This window comes from Panthera tigris, chromosome C1 (genome assembly GCF_018350195.1).
Source record: "Panthera tigris isolate Pti1 chromosome C1, P.tigris_Pti1_mat1.1, whole genome shotgun sequence".
In the NCBI taxonomy this organism is placed as follows: Eukaryota; Metazoa; Chordata; class Mammalia; order Carnivora; family Felidae; genus Panthera; species Panthera tigris.
The window spans coordinates 214,632,902-214,655,362 of record NC_056667.1 but is presented as its reverse complement, the minus strand read 5'-3'; positions in this window follow the sequence as shown (position 1 = coordinate 214,655,362).

The window sequence follows — 22,461 nt, the reverse complement described above, 5'->3', positions numbered from 1 at the left end:
CTCATGGCCACTCCAGATACCCCGCGGCCCTGCCAGAAGACTGGGAAACCTTCCCTTCTCTCTTTCTGATGCTCCCACATCAAGGCATGAGGAAATCCCATTGGCACTGGGTTGGCTTCAGAATTCGTGCGGAAACTGACCACCTTCCAACACCCCCCTTTGCTACTACCTTTATTTATGCTATTGTTTTCTTGCTGCTCTATTGCTGGGCTGGTCTCCTCAGTCCCATCCCTGTGTCCCTATCTCCTCCCTGTCCCCTAATCTTTGCTTGATGCAGTAGACAGAGTGATCCTTTTTTTTTTTTTTTAAGTTTTAAATGTTTATTATTTATTTTTGAGAGAGAGAGAGAGAGAGAGAGAGAGAGCAGGGGAGGGGCAGAGAGAGAGGGAGACACGGAATCTGAAGCAGGTTCCAGGCTCCGAGCTGTCAGCACAAAGCCCAACGTGGGGCTAGAACTCACGAACCATGAGATTGTGGCCTGAGACAAAGTTGGAGGCTTAACCAACTGAACCCCCCAGGCACCCCAGAGTGATCCTTTTAAAATGAAATACGATCAGGTCACTCCTCTGCTCAAAAGCAACCTCCCAGGGGTGGTTTCCCATCTGGTTAGAAGGGAAGCCCAAACTCTCACAGTGGCCTCTAAGACCCACCCATTACCTCCTGGCCTTTTCAGCCCCCCTCCTCGTGTCACTAACAGCCACCCTGGGTGCCTACTGTTCCTCGGCCAAGCCTGGGCTTCTCACTCTGGGGTCTCTGTCCTCATTCCCTCAGCCTGAGATGCTCCTACCCCAGTAACCCCATGCCAAGACTCACCCTGCCAGTCTTGGGATAACGTCTTCCCAATAGGGCCCACGATGGCCACCCTGTTGACACCTGAGCCTGCGTTCAGGGACTGCTGAACCCCAGGGACTCTCGGTCCCCTCCCCCCTTCCCCCTATTCTGGAGCGTTTGATGTCTCCTAACTTGTTGCAGCTTCCGTTTGAGGTCTGGCATCTGCTAGCGTGTGAGACCCTCAAAGGCAGGGATCTTCCTTCCTTTTGCTCCCTGACGCATCCCAGCACTGAGCCCAACAGGTGCTCCCTAAGTGTCTGTTACATGGATGTATGTGACTGAATTAGTCTCTCGTTTCTCCGTTCTCGGTTCCCAGCTTATCGTTTCCCCGATAGTTCTGGAAGCATTTCCCCATCTGTTCTGTTAGGGACCGTTTGCTCTCCGCAGCAATACAATCTACTCTTTCCTACCACTATGAAGTGAAAGTATTCGGTCATCCTATTCTCCAAGTAGGTCTTTTTCTGATTTGAGATTTTTTTTTCTTCCTTTAAGACAGCCTGCTTTGGTTCCAAGGATGGAAAGTCCTTTGGCGTCGCACTGAGAAAATGGTAGGGTTTAAAAATGTTTCGGCCTTGACCTGCAGTAGCTCTTTCCCTGGGCTTAAGTTTGATTGACTCGATCTTCCCTCTGGAACCGGCAAATCTTTTCATGTGCTCAGTAATCCGTTTTCTCCCCGTTGACGCTTGTTCGGGATCAGGGGCTGAGAGAGGGCTCCCCCAGCAGCCGGTCAGGTCACGGCTGGCACCTGTTAGTCACCGCCGAGAGGGAAAAGGAAACGTTTAGACCGATTGTATGTCTCCTTGACTATTTAAACAGCTTCTGTTTTTTTCTAAGGAAGGGGCAGGGCTGTGGAGAGAGGGGCGGTGCCCCGTCCTGGTTGCCGGGGCGGTGGGGGGGCCTGCAGTCTCCTCTGGGGGCCATCCCGCCTTTCCCAGCCCAGGGGAGCAGGTGGGGGCTGGGGGTGGGTGCTTCCGGTCCCCCAGGTTACGGAAGGGGGCTGGATCACCGTGTCCTGCCATCCTTCCTCCCTCACCCGGTGAGTTGTGCTCTGTGCATCGCAGGGCACCAAGAAGAGCCACACGTGGTCCCTGCACTCGGGAGAGCCACAACCTGATCAGCACAGAAAACAAAAGCCACTGACGCTGGCAGCCCATGCCTCGCTCCTTCCGTAGCACCTGACTCGGTGTCCTGGCCCCTTTCCTGGACACCCTCGTGTCTTTTTCCTCCTGGGGACAATTTGCAAGCCTTCTTCTTCCCCACCTCTGGATCCGTCTCCTGTCTCATGTTTCCCGAACGTTTGTGGCCCCGTGGTGCCTCCCCCCGCCCCCCAAAGCACTCTCTATGCTCTTCCTTTTTTTTTTTTTTTAATGTTTATTTATTGTTGAGAGACAGACAGAGACAGAGACAGAGTGTGAGCAGCGGAGGGGCAGAGAGAGAGAGAGGGGAGACACAGAATCGAAGCAGGCTCCAGGCTCTGAGCTGGCAGCACAGAACCTGACGTGGGGCTTGAACTCGCTTACGGCGAGATCGTGACCTGAGCTGAAGTCGGAGGCTTGACCGACTGAGCCCCCCAGGCGCCCCCTCCACGCTTTTCCACCCGCCTCTCACTCGTGTGTGTGATCTCACCTGCTCCGGGGGCCGTGCGCGTCACCGGAGTCCGCGTCTCGGGGGAACAGCTCTCCTACCTTCTAAGCCTACATTCGCCTCGGCCCGGTGACCTTGCACCTCAAACACAGAAAAACAAGGTTTGATGACACCCCTCCTTTCTCAGTGGGCTCAGCTCACGCCCTTCCGGTCCCCCCATTTCCGCTTAGCCCCCATTCTCTCAAATCCACTCCCGTGGCCCCGAAGTCCTTCCCTCTTTCTCCACCTCCCTGCGGAGGCTGTGGTTTAACATCCTTGGTGTTTCTCTCCTGGGAAGCCGTATTTTCTTTTAGAAGGTCCACCTGCTTCCGCTTGGGCCTCCTTCCAACCTACGGACGCACCAAGACTTCTGCCTGAGCTCCCTAAATCATAGCTCAGATCGTGATATGACCTCTGCTCAAAACTTTCTTGGCAGTGAAACGAAACTCACATTCCCTAGTTTGGTGGGGATCTGATGGGGGTTTGCTCCTTCCAAGTCCACTTGGGGTGTCCTGCTCCACGTAAATGCCTCCCACCGAGCCGGGAGCTTAGTGGCTCCGGGAAGCACCCGGCACGTCCCCACTGTTGTTCTGTGTCCCCTCTGTCTGGGGTGCCTGGCGTCCTGACTTCACACGTGTCCCTCCTGCCTCCTCCGTCCCCCTTCCCTGCTCTCCCGCTGCAACGGTCCGTGCTGCTTCTCGATTCGCCCACGACTTCTTAACCCGCACGCTTAGCACAAGCCGCCCTCGTTCGGGTGTTGATGCACACGCCCTCTTGCCCCAGAGACGGCGGCTTCGTTCACCGTACTCACACGCACGACGCATTGCGCGGCACAGGGCTGGCAGGAAGATGTGTCCAATGAATGGCGACCAAGTAACTGGGGCAGGACACCCTTGACGTTCGTGGGGATCGTGTCTCGAGACCCAGGAGTGGTTAAGAGCTATAATTAAGAACATCGGTTTTACAGCTGGACTCGTATACCAGCTGTGTCTCTAGCTGTGTGATCTTGTAAGAGTTACTTAACCTCTCTGAGCATCAGCTCCCGAAAACTACCCCCTGCCTCGTAGGGATTTCGTGAGCTGAAGCATGAAGGTGCTCAGCACAGCACCTGACACGTAGCAAGTGCTCTGTGAATGCTAAGTACGAGTGTTCACAACTTTTTACCTCCTTCCAAACACAAACACGGTCCCAGGCGACTGACCCCTCAGACCCGCAGCCAGGGGCGAGCAGAGATGAAGTGCAGCTGAGAGGCCGACTCCAGCCAGCCTGCCAGGTTTTCTCACTGGCCAGGGGACCCTCCACGCCCGCCCCCCGCACAGGCTCGCCTGGGTGTCCCATCCTTGCCTGCGTGGACACTGACTCACACGGCCGGGACCTGCGGAGCCCCTCAGGAGTGTCTGAGGTAGAGGAGGGTAAGTCAGGGCAGGCTGGGCCCAGGCAGAAGCGTCTCAGTGGGGAGCAGACCGGCCCCATCACCCATTCTGCTCTCTGAGAGCCCCGCCGGGAGCCACTAAGACACCTGATGGGATCGCAAGCTCCGTTATCTTCTCTCGTCCGCTCAGGGGTCTTCTGACGACCTACTCCACGTAGTCAGGGGCCCAGGCCAGCCCCGGGGACTTTGTCGTCTGCGTGCGACCACAGGGCAACGCTGTCGTCCCAGGCGTTTTGTTCCCTTTCCGTGCCAACGAAGAAAATCTGCTCTCCGAAGACAAGGCATTGATCTATCAACGGTATGATCGTAGGTCTTAGCAGGCTGTGGTCACGGCAATAAAGCCAGAAACTGTTGTTCTTTCGAGCATTTTTAGATGTTCTTCAACGCGGCACCGTCCCTAGTGAAAAGAAAGGCATTTGCTGTAAATCAGACTCATCATGACTGGAATCGGTAAAACGCTAATAGCTGCCGTGACAATCTGTCTCTCAAACTGCGATGCATCCGATAGTGCCCAGAACGCACTGATGCGAGACTCTCGTCTTATTTGTACTTCATGCAACGTCTCAGGTGGCCCTCCCGAGGCTGGGTGACAGTCGTTTTGGGGCCCCCTGGCTGGGGTTTCTGAGTCACAGGACTTGGTGAGGTTTGAGGGAGCAGGGACTCATCACCTACGAGAACACAGCTTGGTCAAGTTTTCTAACAAGCGAAGGGACAAGTGACAATTTGTCAGAGAGAGGTTGAAGCTTGGTGATAAAGACTAGGATTAGGGAAAGTGCTAGAAGGCGGAGGCACGCCTTCAGCGGGGGAACACTGGGAAAGCAGGGTCACGCTTAGACTTGGGTCTCGGTGTGCAGGTCGGGGTGGGGGTTGCTCCTGACGAGTTCTGTCCACACACGGAGATGTAAGGCTAAGGAAGCGGACGCGGGCATCTGGGAGACCCACTCTCCCGCCTCAGCTGGGGGTTCTGGGGCATGAGGAACACCCTGGAGAGGGTTACCACCGAAGAAGCGTCCTTGGTGGGGAGCCAGGAGGTGGTAGGAGCATTCTGGAAGGGTGTGGTGGGGTTAGGTATATGTGTTCAAAGGAATGAAAGTTCTGGAAGGCAGAGCAATAAGGTCCTAAAGGAGGAGGAAGGTTGAGGGAGTAAGGACAGAGCAGAAAGGCTCGGGGCTCGGGGCAGAGTTGGCTGGAGACGCTGGCATTGGGGTGGCTGCTAGGCCGGGATGTGTGACACACAGGCTGCCTTGAGCAGTGAGGTGCAGCCATGATTGGTGCCCTAAGCATGCTTTCCCGGAGCTTGGACGGAATGGAGATGTAAAGGTGAAGAAACGTAAGACCCGGGTGTATCAGTGGGGTCCTGGCGAGACAGGTGACCATGCAGGTTGGGTCATTCAAGGGGCGTTTGGCCAAGGGCCATTTACAAAGGCGTGAGAAGGACACAGGGAGAGCGCCAGGAGATGGCACACCATCCTGGGACAGGTGTCGTATGGGGCGCTGTTGTCACTCCCAGGCCGGAGGGACAGAGGACAGGAGTAGCACTGGAGCCCTTCCATGAGCTCAGATCTTAGGTCGTCCGGTGAGGTGGACCGCCAGCCTTCGGATGGAGTCATCCTCACCATGTTCCTCCTTCCCAGCTCCTGACTGGGCTCCCCATTGGCCAAGCCCTCCGGAATCCAGAAGCCCGTGCCAGCCAGCCTCCTGGGGCCGAGAGTGGGGCAACAAAAGAGGAAGAACGGACGGGGGAGCGCCCTGGGGCTCAGCTGGTTGAGGACCCACTGGCTGTGCTGTGAGGCCGTCTCCAACCATCCTGGGCCACCTCCTTGGGTGTTCTGCTCAGGGACAGCTCTACCTCGTCCTTCTCAGAAGAGCCCCGGATGAACATACTGCCGTCAGCACCTGCCTCCACTCTGACGCCCTCTGCCCGGAGGGGAGCTGGTGCCAGGCGACTCTCAGAAGTGAGTGTTGGTGGCTCCGTGGACCCAGGGCGTGGCCTTCCAGCCTCCACCATCTGCAAAGCTGGTGAAGGGCCTGATGGCCCCAGGATATCAAGCTCATCCATTTCTCGTCTCCATTTCTGGACTTGCCTTTGCAAAGGAAGATGTGAACGTGAGCCTCAAAAGTCTCAACGGGCAGGAAACCCGAAGCTTGTTTGGGAGAAGGATTGGGCCGAGTGACCCGCGCGAAGGAAGGGCCGTAGCGGGGAGAGCGTGGGTGCTCACGGCTTGCCTCGCGTGGTCCAATGAAGAAATTCCCTCCTCCCCGGAAACGACAGGGGCTTCTCGCGGGGGAGGGAGCTGTTTTGCTATTTCAAAATCTAATGTGTTTCTAGAAAATTGACGACAAAGTTTGAACTTTAATCTGCCCTTAAATCGCATTTGCTGATGTTACTCAGAAGTGTATTGATTAGACAATTTCTATTTCCGGAGAAGAAAGTCACCTCTGAGTTAGGTCCAACCTGGGAAAATGACATTCAGAAAGAAAACTTGCAAAAAAAAAAAAAAGGGAAAACCTGGAAAATAGGGCTGTAGGGAGAAATTTCCTTCCCCGTCACTACACTGCTTCTCAGGATGCTCTCTTCGTGCGTGTGCACGTAATCGCACACACACAGATCATGCTGCGCATGGCGTTCTCACACACACACACACACACACACACACACACACACCACATCACATGGCCACATGCTCCACAATACATACACATCACACACACACTGTACCCCCCTTACGACAACCATCTCTCCCTTAAGTCAGACTGCCTGACAGGAAATTAGATTTTCAATATAGAGTTGAATGACTTTCTTTAACTTTCTTTTTTTTTATTATTTATTTCTGAGACAGAGAGAGACAGAGCATGAGCGGGGAAGGGGCGGAGAGAGAGAGAGACACAGAATCCGAAGCGGGCTCCAGGCTCTGAGCTGTCAGCACAGAGCCCGACGCGGGGCTCGAACTCACGGACCGCGAGATCGTGACCTGAGCCCAAGTCAGACGCTTAACCGATAGAGCCACCCAGGCACCCCAAGTTGGATGACCTTCTCTTGTAGAGAAGCGATGGTCACAGAGGAGGCTGGATGAGCTGGCCACCGCTCAGACCCCGGCAGTTGTCCCTGTGCACCCTAACCAGGTGACCCATCGTGCCAGGACCAAAACACAAATGCGTGAGCTGAGGCTGTATTCGCTGAAACTCAGGGCTGGCTTGACCTTCTCTTTCTTCCTCGGGTTCTGCAGCGGTGAGTGTGTGAACGTGTGTTCATGTGCGAATGTGTAGCCGGGTGGCGGGGGTGGGGAGAGGCAGGAATCACGTGTGTGGGAGCAGAGCTGAGGAGAGCCAGCTTCATAAATGATCCAGTTAAACTCTGCTTTCCAGGGACCTGCATGAGTAAATTGCTTCAATCCGCGTTCCCTTTGGAAATCTGGGTTGAAAGGCTAAGCAGCAGCCCGATACCAAATTTCCAGATTTAGAACCTTCCTGCATCCTCCAGGCCAATCCAGGGTCTCTCCTGTTCCGACTCTGCTCTGTTCTGTGTGGGAGTCACAAAGCTCCAGCTATAAATCGTCCCTGTGGACACGGGCATCTGGCAACTGTGGGAACGTCCAGTCGCTGCTGCTGGGAGTTTTCAGTGGGAAGACCAGAGATATTACCACCCACACGCCCGTGGCTTTTTCTGCCCCTGGAGCTGAACTGGTGTGACAGGCTTTTGGGGTGTCTCCTCCAGGCATCCTGGCTCGCAGGAGCAGGGTGGTAGTAGGAAAAAGGAAAAGTTGGGGGTGGGGTGGGGAGGAGGGTAAGCATTAGCATCATCGGAGAGCTTTTTAACTCAGCAGATTGTTTGAGCCATTTCCAAGATGTGCTAACTCAGAATTTCCAGAAGTGGGCCCCAGCATGGGTATTTCCAAGCAGCTCCCCAAGGGAGCATGAGACAAACATTAATCTGTCTTGAGGCTTCACTGTGGTTGAACCCAGATCACCGGGGTGGGGGTGGGGGAGGCAACCAGGGATCTGGGGCAGGAACTTCATCTTGAAAGATGGGTTTTTGTTGGCTCGTGCCTTATTTCTTTGCTCTCGGGGTGAGAGGTTCCCTCTCGCTCTTTGTCTAGTTGTGCCAGCTCAGTCTTTAGGTCCCGCCTTATGCCTTCTCTTGCCCCATTACCTGGGTCAGGTGTCCCTTCCGTTCAGTCCCATAGTGGACCGATGTTTTTCTATCACAGTCTTTAACCAACAGAGTTGTTGTTTCTTGTTAACTTATCCATGGTTCCTATTAGATAATAAGAGGGTAAGGATGATGTTTTGGTTATCTTATATTCCTAGAACCTGGCAGAGAGGTATTCGATGAAGGTTTTCTGGCAGGAGACCACACCTGCCCCCGCCCCTGCCCCCACCAAACACATAATACTTAAAAGAAAGCAGATGCAAGGAAACAAAGCAGGACAGAAAACATGATTCAACCTGAGAGGCTTCCCTTATACCCAGGCTTTGGCCCACAATAACATCATTGCAACATGTATCGGTCAGCTATTTTTGTAATTACGCTGTGTAATAGAGCAAACAACAATCATTTACTCTTACGCTCGTGGGTTTGCTGCAGTGCGGCCGGGTCTCAGACTCAGATCTGTTCTACATGTTTCGTTCTGGCTCCCAAGCTGAATGGGCATTGGCTACCCAGGATGTTCTCCTGTTGGTAGAGATCAGAAGCTTCTATAGACCATTCCAGGCTGGGAAAGCGCTTTTAAATGGTCTGCTTGTATCACATCCACTAAAATTCCCTTGGCCGAACTCAGCCTCAGCGAGGCAGGGTGGTATTTTCCACCCACAGTGTGAGGGGAAGGGGAAAGAAGGAACATTGTCTGAAAAGCAATTCAAACTCCCTAATAACTTCATTCTACTATCTTAAATTTTTGATCATTGCCTTCTGAGATAGCAGTCACAACATTTAACATTGGTTGAGTCCTTATTAAATGTGGAACATAGTTCTGCAGCCTTTGTACACGTTTTCTCATTGAATCCTCATAACGATCATAGGAAAGAAGTACGATGCGTGTGCGGTTTTCCTGAGATACACCGCTGGAAGAAGCAGATGCCAACCCAACTTTCCCAGCCCCACTCACGCTACTCAGTGGTCTCCTCTTCTTTCTTTTCCAAGCGTGAGGTTGGGTAAAGCTTTGATTTGTTGCCAGCGCTTTCCCCTTGGTGCACACGATCTGGTGGAGGTTATGGTGGGACAGAGGGAGAAAGAAGTTCTAAGGGGAGACCGGGGGAGTCACTGAAGCACAAAGCTCAAAGCCAAAGCCAAGCTCCCCTGTTCCCATACCTGTTCTTGAGCTAACCCAGAACCGACACGTATATTTCCAAGACAACTAATGACCAATTACCAAGAAGGGAGGATGTGACAGATGGCAGGGACCGGGATGTTTAGTCCAACCTCCTCATTTTACAGATGAGGAATTGGAGCCCGAGCGAGGGGAAGTAACTTGCCCAGGACATATGGCTCATTAATGGCAGGCCTAGGTGAAAACTAGATTTGTAATTCCAAATGGAGTGCTTCGTTTTCCTCCTGGCTCTGCGGGAGCCCTGAAGGTGGTATTGACTACCACCGGCCGGGGAGGGTTTCCTGCCTAATTGATCATGACAGAACATTCAATTGATCCTGAGGAACCCGTCAAAGCATTTGCATCGTTAGGTCCAACAAAGCAAACAGACTGAAAATTTCAATTTACAGCTGCTTGCTTGGCATCCTGTAGGCACAGCCGTGATGGGTTTTACGCAACACGCGGCCACCTGGCATTTGTATATTCTCACAAATTATTTAGTGGCAGTGATGTCAGTCTTAACTGTCCGTTGATCTGTTTTGTTTAACAGTAAAGAACTGCAAAACCAATGGAGTGATAGGCTTCCAGAGGGAAAGTCACCCAGGAATGGGGTTTATTGGTAATATTTTTACATGTTTAGTATCTGTTCTTTTCAATAGCTGCCTGTATTTACGGAGAGCGAGATTGTTGGGCTGCTTTCATTGTGCTTCTTAAGGGCAAAGGAGGTAAAGAGAAGAAGTATGCACTTTATTTTCTTTTCCTTATTGTTTTCATCCTTTATTATATCTGTCGTTGCCTTAACATATTCGTTTCAAGCCCATAACTTTACCCAGTTCATTTATTCAACGTTGGAAAGCCATGTTGAGAGCCTTTGATTGTCATTACAAAACCTAGGAAGGGCATCTCTGTTCTGGGAAAGAGTTCTGATACCCTTACTTTTCTTTCCCCCAGATTTCCACAAAACCTACGTTCACACACCTCGTGTGGAGTTAACGATCCCTTCTTTTTTCTCATGGGCTCGTTTTTGTCATAATCCAATACCTTAACTGAACACAGTGGATTCCAAAGAAAAAGAGAGAAGAAAAAAAAGAGGTGTGCGATGTTTTACACACTTGTACAGGTGGCGAGATTAAAGTTGAAGAACAAAAAGTGATCAGAAGAGAAACATTAAAAATGACATAGACATCATGTTGAAAAAATTACTCGCTTCGAGTACAAACCGAGTTCTTTGGAGTCATAAAAGCTTGTCCCGGGAAGTGGCAACTCGTCCTACTCACTGTTTTCCACTCTTCTGGAAACACTAGGGTGGCATTCTAATGTTCTGGTCCAGAGTTCTGAACACATTCGCCACTTTATCCCGAGCAATGACCAGGGGGACAGGTACAGAATAATTTAGCAACGGATATTTGTTACACGGGAGTTGCCTTCTCAGGTTAGAATGCAAAGATCACAATAGGCCATCACTTGCACCATAAAACAACAAGAAGGGGCACCCAGGTGGCTCAGTCGGTTGAGCGTCCGACTTCGGCTCAGGTCATGATCTCACGGTCCCGTGTCGGGCTCTGTGCTGACAGCTCGGAGCCTGGAGCCTGCTTCGGATTCTATGTCTCCCTCTCTCTCTGCCCCTCCCCCGCTCGTGCTCTGTCTCTCTCTGTCTTAAAAATAAATTAAAAAAAAAACATTAAAAAAAAACCAACAAGAAAACACTCAATGAAATAGAAAAACAGCATATTTTGAAAAGCCACCAAACTGGAGAGTGTGATGCTAAGTGAAATAAGTCATACGGAGAAAGACAGATACCATATGTTTTCACTCTTATGTGGATCCTGAGAAACTTAACAGAAGTCCATGGGGGAGGGGAAGAAAAAAAAAAGAGGTTAGAGAGGGAGAGAGCCAAAGCATAAGAGACTCTTAAAACTGAGAACGAACTGAGGGTTGATGGGGGGTAGGAGGGAGGGGAGGTCGGGTGATGGGCATCGAGGAGGGCACCTTTTGGGATGAGCACTGGGTGTTGTATGGAAACCAATTTGACAATAAAATTGCATATTAAAAAAAAGAATTCAAATGCAGAAAATAAATAAAAACACTCAATTAAATTACAATAAATAAATAAATAAATAAATAAATAAATAAATATAAAAAGCCACCAAAAAGCTGTGATGCAAAGAAATCCAAAGGAACAAGATTCGAGACAGAAACAAGTGGCTCCTCGGAAATGAGATCAGCAGACACTTTTCTTTCTGAGGGAAATTGACAAGCCTGGTCAAGAGCAGACTGAGAACCTGTTCTGGGCTAAGAAGAAATCAGAGGCGTTTTAATGACCATGTGGACTGGACACACGGATGGGAATCAGCAGAAGACCCGGATCAGCAGGCTAATTCTCTTTGCCCACGTGTTATCTCTCGTGGGGTTGCTGAGTGCATGGTCTGCAGAAATCGAAAGGGATGGGCCGTGAAGCAGGGGATGGGGGTGGGGGTGGGGAGGAGGAACAACACCACAATGACCCCCGAAGAGGAGAGAGAAGGTGGAAAAGTCTTGAAAAAATTCTTGAGTAACCCAAAAGAGTACAGGAAAAAAGAAACAAAGGGGTGGGATAGATGGGACAAATAGAAAACAAGATGAAAAACTTGAACCCAATCACATCCATACTTATATTCAGTATATATAAATTAAACAATCCAAATGAAAGATGGAGGTGGTCAGGTTGAAGCAAAGTCAAGATCCTTCTCTCTCTATTTTTTAAGTAGCCTCCATGCCCAGCATGGAGCCCAATGCGGGGCTTGAACTCACAACCCCGAGATCAAGAGCTGAGGTCAAGAGTTGGATATAATATATATATATATTGAGAGAGAGTGTGTAAGAGTGAGCAGGGGAGGAGCAGAGGGAGAGGGAGAGAGAGAATCTTAAGCAGGGTCCACGCCCAATGTGGAGCCTGATGCGGGACTTGATCTCATGACCATGAGATCATGACCTGAGCCAAAACCAAGAGTTGGATGCTTAACCAACCGAGCCACCCAGGCATCCCCAATATATTTGTAAACAAGATACTGATGCACACATTAGGTATGGTATGGACAGAGATACGCTGAAAAATAGAGGTGGAAAAAGACGTACCGTGTAATCATTAAGCATAAGAAAGCTAGAGTGACTACACTGATATTGGATAAAAAGCTAGAGTGACTACATTGATATTGGATAAAGTCAATTTCAAGATGAGTATCACTAGAAATAAAGAACAATACATAATGATAGAAGGGACAGTTTATTGGAAGGACATACGAATAACAATGTGTGTTTACTCAATAACAGCTACAAAATACATGAAACACAAAATGGACATAACTTTAAGGAAACATAGAAAAATCTTCAATTACAGTTAAAGACGTTAAAACACCACTCTCAGTAACTGATGGAAGAAGCAGAAAAAAATCATTATGGATATAAAAGATTTAAACAACTGTGTTAACCAACCTGACCTGGTTGACATTGACAGCATACCGCCACCTTCAACAGCTACAGAATCATCATTTTTTTCAAACACAGATGCAACCCTCACCGAAATACACCATACGCTTAAGCCACAAAGGAGGTCTCCATAAATATTTAAGGACGGAAGTAGGATAGAATATGTTCTCTGGTAAAAATGGAATTTAACTAGCTACTAAATAACTAAGATTCTCCTAAATATTTGGAAACACATCAATATGCTAGAGGTTAAAAAAAAAATTATCATGGAGATTAAAAACAGTCATTTTCAAATGAATAATAATGTAAATACAACGTCTCAAAATGTTTGGGATGCAATAGAGAAGTATTTATAATCTTAAATGTAAGGAAAAAGGAGTTTAAAAATCAATTTTTAAGCACTCGTCTCCAGAAAGTTTAGAAGTAGGAGCATATTAACACCAAAGAAAGATTAAAGGAAATAGTAAGAGTAAAGGTAGAAGTCAGGGAAAGGGAAGACTGACTTGTAGTGGAGAAAACAAGTCAAATGTCAGATCTTGGGAAATATTCATAAATTGACATACTCGTGGCAAGATTGAGCATGAAACGAAAGCCAAAACACAGTTATCAGGATTAGGAATGGAAAGGAAAAATTAGTCCTGAACCTGACATTTAACGGATAGTAAGACATGATACTATATTTGTATGGATTTTATAAATACTAAATTTGGCAGATTTAGATGAAGTAGGAAGATTATTGAAAAAGACAACTTATTAAACCCTGAGACAGAAACAATACAGAAAATAACTTGTTGAATGAAAAAACGTTTCATGATATGCTGATGGGAGCTTTTTCCAGAGTTTTGACCCAGCCCTTACTGGTTTAAAACAGAATGTCTCTGACACTTGAATTTCCCATGTTTTTACATGTTTTATCAAAAGGCTTCCTTAATATTCCCAGTAAGAGCTGCAGACCTTCCGGCTTCCCGTTTTTGGGCCTGGTCTTCGTCCATACGTTGTACATCATGTCGTTCTTTAGTGGTCTGTCGGTTTTATTTTCTCACTTCCCCCCCTCTGTGTATCAGCTGGGTATTTCCTATTCGTCTGTCTTCAGATTTACTGATCCTTTCCTTAGCCTTATTATTAATAAGGTCTTCGTAGACCTCAGCCAAGCTAGGTCTACCGATCAGCTTGATGAAGGCTTTCTTCTCTGTTACCATGGCCTTTTCTCTCCTGTTTCTAACATTTTCTTTTGGCTTTTACAGTTTTCGCTTTTCCATGGAAATTCTCCGTCTGTTCAATACATGACACCCACCTTTTCTGCTAGAGTTTTGACTTATCATATTTTGTTTAAATCGGCTGTCTGATAATAGTGTATCTGGGTCATTTTTGAGTCTGGTTTTGTTGATTTCTTTGTCTTTTGGAATAAGCTTGATGCTTCTTGCTTTTTTTTTTTTTTTTTTTTTTTTTTTTTTGTCTCAGAACTTTTGTGTTAACCGGACATCGTGTAGAAAAGAGTAGAGACTGATGTAAACGGTATCATGCCAGAAGTGGGCACAACTTTTCTCCTCCCCTGTTGGCGTGAGTCACTCTGGTCAGGAATTGAGCCGGGATTGGGTTTTCCTGTTGCCGTGGCTATGTCCATCCCTGACCAAACATTTGCCACAAGTCTGGGGCAAAGAGCCTACCAGTGGGTACAAACTCCCCTTGTGTCTGCTGAGGTTCTATACTGTCACGCAAGCCCATGTTCAATCTTTTGCATTTTCCTTAGAATTGTAGCTGTCTTTGTCTTGCCTCCTTATAGGTCTCAGCGTATCCTTTCATGCTGTGCTACGGACGAACAGGGGATGACACCCTACCTTAGATCTACCTTCGTTTCTTTGGATTTTGGGATACTTGGTTGCCCTGCAATTTCAGATCTCTGGTAGGTCAAAACACGTTGTGATTTTGTGATTTACCCTGTGTTCTCTCGTCGTTAGGGTAGGAGTGATGCTGTTTTCCAGCTTTCTACACCCCAGATGGAAGCAGAACACCGCTTCCTTTATTCTCTGTCCAACTCTAGTCTTCCTTTGGGATTTCCCTCTTAATGTTTCTGAGAAAAACCTCGATTTCTTCCCAGATTTGATGCTCGGGGCTAATGGAGCTTCCAGAAGCCGCTTTAGTTTTGCAGGCCCTCTGAGTCTCTGTGACAAGAGGCCCCAAAGATTGAATTTAATTTTAATTTTTTAAATCTATAGCACGCTTAACCCGATAATTAAAGGCCTTAGGATAACCTGACATTTCCTTTAAACCCATAGGCTTGACCTATTTTATTGCCTCATTGTGACGAGATCTGATTAACAAATATTTGAAATTGTCCTCCTTCCTGCTATTCCCCATATCATACAAAATAGTCCCGCTTTTCTTTTCTAAATATGTCCTGGAAATACAGATATTCAGGGAAACCTAGACCAAAATTAAGTACCCAGAAATCACAAGGCAGTGAGGCCTCGTTGACCTAGCTATTCTGGAATTCCAAAGCTATGGTTCATGTTCTTTTCGAGAAAACTGCTTCTCCTTGCAATTTTCTCCGTGTGATATTTTTTTTTCTGTTGTTACAGCACAGATTACCTCACTGCATCTTCAAACTGGGAGTGCGCGAGGGGGACCCCGCCCAAGCACTCTCGTGGGTTCATGGTCATCTCAGATCCTCTGATCCTCCCATAAACAGGGCCTTCAAGCAGCATCGCCGAAGTCTGAATTTAATGGCCACCGGAGTCATTTCCAGAACTGACTATTTGGGGTGGCAATTAACTTATGGCTTATTAACTCTGGTGTTAAGCTGAGTCTCGGCAATGACCCTTGAAATTTAAAGAGAGAGAGAGAGAGAGAGAGGAAAAAAAAAAGGAAGAGGAGGAGGGCTTACCCAGGCAAATGGTAAAAATACAACTGAAAGACTCGTAAAATGTAAATATGGAGAATTCACGTAGTATTTTATATCACTACTTCAGTACTAGGACGATTGTTTTATTTATTTGTTTATTTATTTATTTCTATTTGAGAAAGAGAGAGAGAGCAGGGGCAAGGGGCAGAAGGAGAGAGAGAGAGAGAGAGAGAGAGAGAGAGAGAGAGAGAGAGAGAATCTTAAGCAGGCTCCATGCTCAGCACCGAGCCCAATGGGGGGCTGGATCCCATGACTTGGGGATCATGACCTGAGCCGAAATCGAGAGTTGAATGTTCAACCGACTGAGCCACCCAGGCACCTCACGGATGGATCATTTAAATTCATGCCCACAGTTAGAATAAAGTGGCAAAATAAGCTTCTTTTGTTTGACTGAGGGTCCTGGCTTTAATTAGCAGCATTATTAGAGCCAAGTAGTGTTCTTCATTAGACAGCAAGACCCACAAGTAACACCATTATCGTTCTAGGGCTTCCTCCAGGGGTGGGTGGGGACTTCTTGGTGCACGCATTCTCATCTGTAGGGCTCGTGGAGACCCCTCAATGCCTGGTAGCGCTAGACCAGGGGTATGATCTGGAGCAGAAAGAGAGTTTTCTCTTTCTGAGAAAACTCCACCCACCTCCAACAGAGTGCAGAGAGAAAGGAACCAGCCCGCAGACTTGATGAGATGACATCTAGGCTATTTAAGACTTAGAGGTCTCTCTATTTTCTCAATCTGACATGGGTGGTAAGTGAGGGGCCCCACAATACGAGTGCTTTCGATGGCAGTTGGAAAACTACAGCCGGGGGCCGAATCTGGCTTGCCACCAGGTTTTATAAATAAAGTTTTATTGGAACACAGCCATACCCATTTGCTTAGTGCTGTTGATGGAGATTATGATTGCTGTAGAGATTGTCTAACACACATAAAAAGTCTGCCAATCCCTATCCTCGATTACTGAACCACCAAAACATTGTGATGCTTTGAGGTGGAAACCCACCCAGAATGCACTGTATACGTTGTCTTTGTCTTTAAGATGGGCAACAATTTGACTTTCAAGAAAAATGGCAGCCACTGGCCATTCCGTGTAGCGATGGGCGTCTTGACCGCACCCAGAGTCCTGAGGGCATCATATGTGCCGTGTTTCCAGTGATAGTATTAAGCCGTCATGAGAATCAGTTTGTCTTTTGTTTTTTATCACTTGTTTTAATCTTTTTTTTTTTTTCTAATTGTCAGGCTATTAGCATTGCTTCTTGAACCGCCACGTATACTCACCTCTGAATGTCCTAATCCTTCTGTTAGAGGGCTACTTTGATCTCCCAAGAAAAAAGAAAACGGTCCTATGGGAACTGTGTCCAAAGTAAGTGTGAAATAACTGCTTCCGGTTCCTTGATTCCAGGGCCCACGGTGGGGGCTGATTTGCTGATTCTCTCGTTCGGCCACTATTGATGGAAAGACACTCTGCTTTTGTCTCTGTTCTCACTGCCTCGTGGGGGCCGGCCACTTACCGCCCCCTGGGTGTTTGAATGCACACTCTGGAGTAGTCTCTGACAGCATGGAGACCGGATCTGACCTGAGCATCTAAGCGTGTAAGCGAGGAGCCTGACTTCACCTGGAGGGCTTCCATGGGGAAGGAGGAATTTCCCCGAAAAGAAGGCTGGGGTGACACTGGGAACCACCTGTAAGGCTCTGTCGGGAGAGAGCCCATGGCGGAGTGGAGGCCGTGAGGCTGGGCCTGGAAGACGGCACGATAAGGTGAGGTGGGGGCTGTGTCAGGGCCACATGGTGGAGGACGCTAGAGACCAAAGAGAATGGTTTTGAGTGGTCTTGGGTGAGCCTCCATGGGGATGGTGGGCAGTGAGATTGATAGGGTTCCATTTGCATTTTGCCAGGAAGGGTCAGCGGGAGGAAGGAGCTAAGGTAGGGACCCTGATAGTTTGGAGAGTCCCTTCAATTCCTTGAAGGCCCTAAGACCCCGTGGCCTGTGCTGGAGGTGGCACCCAGTCACATGACCTTCCTTGCGAGCGCTCAGAGGCCAAGAGAAGCCAGTGGGAAGCCACACCTCCATTCTGGTCTCCAATGTGTCAATAACTCATTGTGTAGAACAAAGACCACCAAATGTCTGAGAGCCTCTCTGTCCCCATCTCCAGAACTGTTGACACTAGGAGATTCTCAGGGTGAGCCAATTTTGTGCAGTCCTAGGCAGGACTCAGTATGAACCCAGATGTCAAGGCTGACCTAACCCCTCCCAGGCCACACACCACGGCCCCTCTCTACCAGCTTCCTGTAGACCTGACTGAATTTTTAATTCATTCCCTCTTTCCGCGTTTGCAAAGCAAACAAACAAAATCTCTAGGTTGCAGTGGTGGTGTTGCATTTCCAAGATAGAACGAGAGTGGTAAGACAGGGCAAGGCCAACTGGCTGCCTGGACAGCCCCATAAAGTGGCAGACTCTTGGCCCATTCTCTAATGTCCAGGGTCTGGTTTTCAACTTTGCATCTTCAAAAACTCTATCTTGCCAGGGCACTGAGGCTGAGGTTTCCCTAGGCCGCAGATCCACCTGTCTCCCCAAGGCTGGTGCCTGGGTCTACCTGCAGCTATGACCATGGGCTGCAGATGTGTGCATGTACACACGCCTGCAGGTGTCAAGCCTCTTCCCAGTCTGTCCTCTTTCGGGAGAGATGTTCCCGTGGAGTAAATGCTTGAGAAGACGGACCTCAAGGGAATATGGTTTCCTGGGAGTGCAGAGTCAGCACAAAGGAAGCTGGTTGATCTCAGGAAGGTGGCCTGAGTCACTGTCACTCAGGGGTGACCTTGCCAGACAAGTCATTATGATTTGACTTAGTGCAAGCTTAGGCCCTGCAGTGATAGTGTTTTTCTCCAGCTACCGTCACAAAGGACCACAGGCCAGGTGGCTTAGACAACAGAAATTTATTCTCACGGTTCTGGAGGCCAGAAGTCCGAGGTCAAGGGGTCTGCAGGGTCAGTTCCTTCTGAGGCCTCTCTTCTTGACGTGGAGACAGCCATCTTTTCCCTGTATCTTCACATGGTCGCCCCTCTGTGTGTGTCTGTGTCCTAATCTCCACTCCTCATGAGGACACCAGTCATATGGGCTTAAGAGCCACCCTAATGACCTTATTTTAGTTTAATTACCTCTGTAAAGGTGCTGTCTCTACATCCAGTCACATGCTGAGATACTGGGTGTTAGGCCTTCAGCATACGAATTTTGACGGGACACATTTGAGCCTGTAACATGGTCCAATGTAGGACGCCAATAACGTTTGCTTCTAAGAGTCTCTGTTTTTGCTTTTTTTTGTTTTTTAATATTGCCACTGCTGGCCCACCTTTTCTTGATACAAACGAGCTGTGATACAAATTAGTATATTTCTGCTTGTTACATGCCGGTCACGACATAATCCTGCCTTCCTGAGATTTCTCTTGGTTGGTCTTTTGGATGTGCTCAAACTTTTCCATCACGCATTAGCAACTTCTCGGTTCATTCCCGCAGACGTTTAATCATGCCCACCATGTGGAAGCTTTCCTCCTTGAGCTTGGAGAGAGCGTTTATGTGCAAGTTCTTTGGAGGTAGCTTCCCGTCCGTTCCCGCAACCACCCTCCCCAAACTGCCAACAGATACGATTATATTTCCAGAAAATAAACCAAGGGACGCAAAGAGTGACTGGACAAGGGCCATGGAAATGACAGAGAGAAAAATCTGAACGAAGAAAACATCCACTTCTGTGGGTGACTGTACTGGGAGAAATCCAAAAATACTTGACAGCCTGGAGCCACAGTCTGACTCTAACAAGATTAAGTCTGATTGGGGATAATTGTGCAGTCTGGAACTTGCATTAGGAAGGTTCAGTGTAAAACAGACATGGGGGAGATGTGGGTGGGTGGCAAGGAGGTGACGCTGGGACTCTGGTTGGTGGTGAGTTTGCTGTGAAACAACTGTGGGTCAGCCCCCGAGAGCCAGCGCAAGCCAAGCCCGCAGGGCTAATGCTTGGTCCAAAGGAGGGAGGAGACAGTGTGATTTTTCTCGGGACTGATAAAATTTCTGTCATGCTCATTCTTTCCGATGTGGGCACCACACTGTAAAGGGGTGATAGCAAAATGGAATAATGGTTCTTCAAACTGGGTCCCGGGGGCAAGGGTGAAGGAATGAGGGTGTTACAGAGAGAAGACTCCGGAAGGGAAGAGTGTGCCATACATGTTAGAGATTTGCAGTGCTGCTGGTCCAAATGGATGGGACTCATTCTGTGTGGATACAGCAGGAAGACCACTGGGTGGCAGTTAAAGGGAATTTTATAGTCACCAACATATACATCAAGTTGGAAACGTTTAAGCAGAAACTGGGCTTGGAGAGACATTTAGAAGAGATATTGTAAAGGAGTTTCAGTTATTGGGAATAGAAGAAAAGTCATGGTTTAAAAAAAAAAAAAAAGGAAACAATATGGAAGAAATATGTCCAAAATACAACAACAATTAAAACAAACGGGAATGTGTGAGTGCAACCATTAAGAGATGCATAGTTCAGGGGCGCCTGGTTGGGTCAGTGGGTTGAGCGTCGGACTTCAGCTCAGGTCATGATCTCACGGTTCGTGAGTTGGAGCCCTGCGTCAGGCTCTGTGCTGATGGCTCAGAGCCTGGAGCCCGTTGCGGGTCCTTTGTTCCCTCTCTCTCTGCCCTTCCCCGCTCACACACTCTCTCCAAATTGAATATACATTTATTTTTAAAAAATGCATAATTCAAATACACATCGTTTACAAAGGTAAAACATGAACCGACACAGAAAGATTAAAATGAAAGAGGTAGAAAAAGATGTACCAGAGAAATATTAACAGAAAGAAAGCCCGTGCTTATAGCTAGAAAGTAGCAGTATTAATATGAGTATATATATACAATTTAAGGTTACATTCATGTCTCTCTCTTAATTCTCTGTTTGACATTTGTCACTACCTGGTATTTTCTCTCCCCCTCTGCTCCATGAGCACAGGGACTTTGCTTATTCTGTTCGTTGCTGAATCTTGAGTGCCTGGAACGTCTCTTGGCTCCCAGAAAATAGTCAGTAAATATTTGTTGAATGAAGTGATGACTTCTAAGACTTTCCTGAGTATTGTCATTCCAGAATGGAGGCTGTGCGAACTGGCCCCGGGTTCCTGTTTCTGCATAACAAAGCAGCCCAACATTTAGTGGCTTAAACACCAACTCATGATTGCCTACTGTGGTTCTGTGGGTTGACCGGGCTCAGTCGGGCAGTTCTCAGGCAGCCTCTCACGCAGTGGCGGTCTGCATGGCAGGAGCTGGAATCCTTTAAAGTCTCAGCTGTATCGGACGTCCAAGACGGTACACTCACATGGCTGTTCTGGATGGCGATTGTCCACTGGAAGCTCAGCTGGGGTTCGCCACCAGAGCGTCTGTATGTGGCCTCTCCCCGTGGCTCAGGCTTCCCATAGCCAGGTGGCTGGAATCCAATCCCAAGTGTTGTAAGGGACAGGAAGGGGAGGCTGCCAGGCTCTTAAGATCTGAGTCCGGAAAGGGACACATCACTATTTCTGTCACGATCTATTGGTCAAGTAGTCACAGAGCTGCCTGCATTCAAGGGAGGGAACGTGGATCCCCTCCTTGAGCTCCTTCCCCATGGGATACATGTCAAGAATTTGTGATCATCTTTTTTTTTTAAAAATTTTTTTAAGTTTATTCATTTTTCAGAGACAGTGAGGCAAAGCGTGAGTGGAGGAGGGGCAGAGAGAGAGGGAGACACGGAAGCCGAAGCAGGCTCCAGGCTCCGAGCCATCGGCACAGAGCCCGACGCGGGGCTCGAACTCATAACTGTGAGATCATGACCTGAGCCGAAGTCGGATGCCTAACCGACTGAGCCACACAGGCGCCCCAAGAATTTGTGGTCATCTTTGATCTACCACAGACACCCAACGGAGGGGGACTTTGTTTTTATCTCTACAAATGACAGAACTTGAATGACATAATTGGCTGGGTCTGAGGCATATCTCTTCCCACGGAAGGAAAATGCCACCATGGAAAGAGAGCGCTGTTCTAGAATCTCTGCAGGATGTGTGGGCTGGAGGAGATGCCCTCCAAGACCTTTTTCCAGGGCTGACACTCTCAGATGGGAACTTCAATGAACAGACCAGGGAGGAAGTCATAGTGACGCCGTTAAACCTCAGAGGGCTGCGGGTTTCACTGAGGGAAAGAAAATTGGGGTCTTCCTCTAAGAATGAGCAAAGTTTCCTCCTTTCTCCCTTCACACCTGTTAAGCACTTTTGTCTAGAGTTGCCCGTCTGGAATCTGATGCCAAGGGCAGTACGCTTAGCAATACATTTCTCTTGTTTGCTTACCGCCTCTCAGAATTACTAGCAATGTGTCCTTAGGGAAGTTGCTTGATATCTCTGCATAAGAGATATCTCTTATCTGGAAAGAAAAGAATAGTAGTGTATACCTCATAAGGCTCATCTGGAAAGAAAAGAATAGTAGTGTATACCTCATAAGGCTGTTGTGGGAATTTAACGAGCCGATACAACACGCTAGGTGTTTCTTTGAGGAAATTACAAGGCAGTGCTTAATAAATTCCAACTATCGTAATTTTTCTTTTAACGCACATTTTAAGGACTATGTAATAATATCCTATAAGTTATTTTATGCATCTGTGAATTTTGTGTTTCTATTTCATTGCCGCTGTACAAATGATACAATGAGTGTCTTTATAGGTTGTTGGTAGGTGCCTACCACTTGGACAAAATTCGTAGAAGTGAAGGGGGCACCTGGTGGCTCAGTCAGTTGAGCATCCAACTCTTGACTTTGGCTCAGGTCGTGAGCTCACGTTCGCAAGATCGAGTCCCATGTCGGCTCTGTGCTGAGAGCCTGCTTGGGATTCTCTCTCTCCCTCTC